This window comes from Dipodomys ordii, unplaced genomic scaffold, assembly GCF_000151885.1.
Source record: "Dipodomys ordii isolate 6190 unplaced genomic scaffold, Dord_2.0 Scaffold24, whole genome shotgun sequence".
NCBI classification, from domain to species: Eukaryota; Metazoa; Chordata; class Mammalia; order Rodentia; family Heteromyidae; genus Dipodomys; species Dipodomys ordii.
In genome coordinates, this window is record NW_012267240.1 from 13,818,662 (window position 1) to 13,824,038 (window position 5,377).

A 5,377-nucleotide genomic window follows, 5' to 3' on the forward strand; every position below is an offset into this window, starting at 1 on the left:
ACAATGTTGGTATCTAGTCTAAAAGCATATCCAAATATTTAAAGAACAATTGTGTCCATGAATATCCTTTCTTCAGAAAACATATTTTAGTGCCCATGATGAGCATTTTCCAAGGTGTGAGGATATAAAGTTGAATGAAAGATAAATCTTCCTGCCCTGAAAATGTTCAAGCTACAATGGAGCAAACAAGCCTATAAACAACACAAAAGGATAAAGGTCAAGGCGGGGCACAGTTGGCTCACACCTATAATCCAAGTGACTCAGGAGGCTGAGATCTGAGTATTCTGGTTCCACACTAGCCTGGGGAGACAAATCTGTGAGACTCTTATCTCCAATTAACCACTGCTAAGTCCAAAGTGGCAACCAGGTTCAAGTGGTCCAGCACTAGTCTAAGTGGAAAAAGTTAAGCAAGAGGAACAAGCCGAGTTCAAGCCTCTGTACTGGTACTAGGAAAGAGAAAAAGATACAGATAGACAGACAGTTAGAGACAGAAATAGAGACAGAAAGAGACAGAGATAGAGGAAGAGACTGAGACAGAGACAGAGAGATAGACAACAAAAGTCAGATGTATGTACCAAACGCTATCTTTTTTTGTGGGGTGGGAGGGGTAAGGGGGGGGTCCAGTCATGGGACCTGAACTCTGGGCCTGGGCGCTGTCCCTCAGCTCTTCAGCTCAAGGCTAGCACTCTACCACTTGAACCACAGAGCCACTTCCGGCTTTTCTTCTTTTTGCTTATGTGGTGCTGAGGAATCGAACCCAGGGCCCCATGCATGCAAGGCAAGCACTCTACCACTGGGCTACCTTCCCAGCCCCCTGAACGCTATCTTAACACACAAACGAACTTCCATCTTTGGGCTGAGGAAAGAAAAAAGGATGACCAAGATGGATGATAATAGAGGTTTTCCACTGAGTTTCAAATGAGTGTGGCATTCAATGCCTAAACCATACACGTCCATGAATGAGTTAGGGTTTCCTGGCAAGAAGAGCAATGTTGTCTGCACAAAGGAAAGGAATGCTGCTGCTGATAGGGATGAAGGACAGAAGGAGCTCTTCCAGGAGGCAGAGAAGGTAACCAGGAGCCCAAGAGAAGGTTAGGCAAGAGAAGGCTCAGGACACACACATGGATTGGGAGTGAGGAGGAAAGCAGTAGGTGACAGACCCTGACTCTGGTTCTTCTTCTTTTGTTTTTGCTGGTACTAGACATTAAATTTAGGGCCTGACCCCTTGAGTCAAACCCCTAGTTTCTGCTTTTAGTTTATTTATTTATATAGACTGGTGCTTTCAGCTGGGCCAGCCTCAGATTATGATCTACTTCCCTCCACCTTCCCTGCAGCCGAGATTCCAAGGAAGGAACTATCATGATTATAAATGTACATTTATCCAGAGAGATGCTCATGTCATTGGAAACAGTGCTATTCCTGGGGGAACGGAAAAGGGAGAAGAAGGAAGGGGATTTTTATTTTACCTTTAATATTGTCATAGTTTGACAAGCATAGAAATTAGCAAGTAATTTTAGACTGAGACAGAACTACGCTGTTTGAAAGTAATATCCTGTAGTAACAACTGTATGCTCCATTTGTTTACTGTTTCCTTTACTCGTTTCCCTTCCTAAGGAGCCATGAAAGTCAACCATGTCAAGACAGGGTAAAGGAGAAAATCACTACTTTCTGGCAGTTCATTTGACACTGAACTCAATCTCCTTCTCCTACTATCACAAAGGAGAACTGGAATGACCTTCACCAAATGACCCTCACATGAAACATTTCCTTGTTTTGTGTGTTTCAAAACTCCTTTGAAAGACTTCTAGGGCCCTAGTTATCTCCCAGTGCTATTGGTTCACATACTAAGTCCCCCTTCAATGGCAGCAAAAGCCTAAGTAAAAACAATTTTGAAAATAATTGTGATTTAAGAGAAATTCTGTTATCTACTTTTAGTTCTTTCCTGTACCACTTTATGTCTCCCTCACTTATCCTTGAGCAGACTCTCGATAAACAAATTTTACTACTACTTATCCTTTTGATCCTTTCATTTTTGGCATTCATCTTGGTGTCATTGCTTCTCAGCTTGGTGTCTAGCACATAACAAGTATTTCTCACATGGGAGGAAGGAATGAAGAAATAAAATATCAGAGAAGAGAGAGGTAGTAGGGAGGAATGTGGGACTTCAATTATGGCCAACTGCTCTTTTATTTCAGGGATGTGCTGTCTCTCACACTGACATTTCAAAAGAAGAAATCATATACTGTCTGTTCCAATATAATCTACATACTCGGTTCACACACTCTGTTTCTCCTTGGTTCTCTCCTTACCTTTACAGACCATGGTCCCCATTACAACTCAGGAGCCATGGAGCATTCAAAGAAAGACAGAAAAAAAACAAAGTCCTCATGCATTACAGAATTGACTACTCTCACGTTAGGAAAAGACTATGGCCCTTTCCAAGATGCTGATGCCACTTACAGTCTCTCTTGGCCTTTTATACTTCATTTAGCCTCAAAAATTAATCTTTTGGGGCTGGGAAGGTGGCTCAGTGGGACATTGCTTGCCTTGCATGCATGAGGCCCTGGGTTCGATTCCTAAGCACTACTTAAGCAGAAAAAGCCAGAACTGGTGCTGTGAGTCAAGTGGTAGAGTGTTAGTCTTGAGCTGAAGAGCTGAGGGACAGTGCTCAGGCCCAGAGTTCAAGCCCCAGGACAAAAAAAAAAAGAATCTTTCAGCTGGGAACTGGTGTCTCACACCAATAATCCTAGTACTCAGGAGGCTGAGATCTCAGGATCATGACTCAAAGCTAACCCAGGCAGAAAAGTCATGAGACTCCTAACTCCAACTAACTTCCAAAATGCCAGAAGTGAAGGTGTGGCTGAAAGTGGTAGAGTGCTAGCCTTTATCAAAATTAGCTGAGGGATAGCACCCAGGCCCTGAGTTCAAGCCGCAGAACCAAAACAAAAATAATAAATTTTCCATTCTCGGTGCTAGTGACTCATGCCTGTAATCCTAGCTGCTTAGGAGGCTGAAATCTGAGGATTGTGGTTCAAAGCCAATGAAGACAGGAAAGTCCACAAAGCTCTTATCTCCAATTAACCCCTCAAAGGCCAGAAGTAGAACTGTTGCTCGAAGGGAGAATGCTCAGGGACAGTGACCAGGCCCTGATTTCAAGCCCCAAGACCAACACACACACACACACACACACACACACACACACACACACACACACACATCTTCTACAGTAGATTTGAGCATCATCAAAAGGAGCTGGAGGGAACTGTCTGGCATTTGTTTGGCAGGCAGGGAAGACTACTTTGTGAGTGACAGAACAATCAGCTAGTTTGGCAAAGAAAAAGAATACCATTATGCCAACATTAAGCTACTAGAAAGAAATAATGCCAACACCTAATTTGGAGATAAATACAAAGGGAAATGAGATAGGGCTTAAAATCACCTACCTTTTAGTGGGAACACATTAATTCTAGTTGTGATTCCTTCCCTTCTAAATGCCTTGGCAAATCTGCCATGGAACTGCCCTGTCAGTAACTGGAAGGACACAGAGAAGGGCATTTTCAATTCACTCAGTTCTTTTCTTGGATCATCTAATATTGATTTGAGCACCCTGTGCCTTAGCTGACTTTTATACTGGGTTTAAGAACTTCCTGGTAGAAAACACATTTGGTTTTCTGAAGCTGGATCCGGGGTGGAAAGACTGAGTCTTGTGGTTAGAATTCACTTCCATGTAGGAGTGTTGATGCAGTGTTTTTTATTTTAGTAAGCAGAAGATATCATTCTGTCCAAAGCAACACCTGTTCTCCACACTTCCAACTGTCACTTCCTTCCTGCAGGCAGGAAGTCAAAAATCGAAATTCTCTGAAATTGTTAGCAAGATCATTTGTAATCTTGAGATCTGTTCATTGTTTTCAGCCCAGGGGCTGTGAAACATAATGTACAGATTGCCAGGAATGTTCTGGCATGTCCGGGGTTCGTTTCCTGTGATCTTTTGGTGTTGATGTGTAAAAGGGCAGGAACTGGTGGCAGTGAACAGCTCTCAGGATCAAACAGGATCTACAGAGAGCCTGGGGAAGAGGTGAAAGCGTGTCCCTGTGCTTCACGTACTGATTATTTACAATTTCCAAAGGGTTGCTGATCCTTATAAGCAGGTGCTACCAAATAAATCACCTGGAGTAAACTTAGTAAGATAGGACACTCTCAGCCATCATCTCTAGGTTATACTAAATTGGTAGTATCAGATACAGTCTGATTTTTATCTGTCTAGCTATTAAATAGTAGAATCACTTATCATAAGCACAAAGATGATACTGTATCCCCTTCTGTATCCCTATCATAACTAGTGACTCTCCTTGACACTAAAAATCATAAAAGATATCTTCACCTTTTAAAATAATTATGCTCTCTTGAAATGCTTCCTATTAAAATGGAAAAAGAGGGGCTGGGAAGGTAGCTCAGTGGTAGAGTGCTTGTCTTGCATGCATGAGGCCCTGGGTTCGATTCCTCAGCACCACATAAGTAGAAAAAGCTGGAAGTGGGGCTGAGGCTCAAGTGGTTGAGCGCTAGCCTACAGCTGAAGAGCTGAGGGACAGTGCCCAGGCCCAGAGTTCAGGCCCCACAACCGACAAAAAATAAATAAATGGAAAAAGAAAATGAATACAAATGTTTCATTTCATTGTATATTGTCACACAAAATAGGTACAGTAAACTAAGAATTATTTTTTTAATGATATAACATAAAAAGGTCACTATTCTTGAATTTTCTTTTGCAAAAGACTACAGTTTAAGATAGCCTTTCAGCACTCCACAGTACCCAATCTAAGCAAACAAAATTTATTTAAATGTAAGTATATCCCTCATCAATATGCATTAATCCCAAAACTCATAGCATGCTTTGTTTTGCATTTTCAAAATATACACTGAAGTTCTCTAATTTTTCTTATGTTCAAATAACTTGAGAATAACTCCTAAAAGTCTTGCCCATACTCCCACAAAATATAAGGAGATGGTAATTACCCAGTTACTTTGGTCAATATTATTAAAACAGTTAAAATTCCCATGTGCTTTGCCTGCAGTGTTCCCAAACTCCACTGGGTGGTGTAGGTATGGTTTGGTTTCAATCATAATTATGTAACTTGATATTGTAAAAGACAGTGTGGGTTTGGAATCTTATAAACTTTAATTAGGCTCTTTTGAAAATTTAGATTATAGGTTAAAGAGAGTAGCCAACTAAGTGGTAGAGTACATGCTCAGTAAGCATGCAAAGGTCCTAGGATCAACCCCTCGCACTAATATAAAATAAAATAAAATATAATAAAATGTAAAGTAAAATTTAAAAAATCAACACATGTTAAAATCACAACTAGACTCTAAAGATATA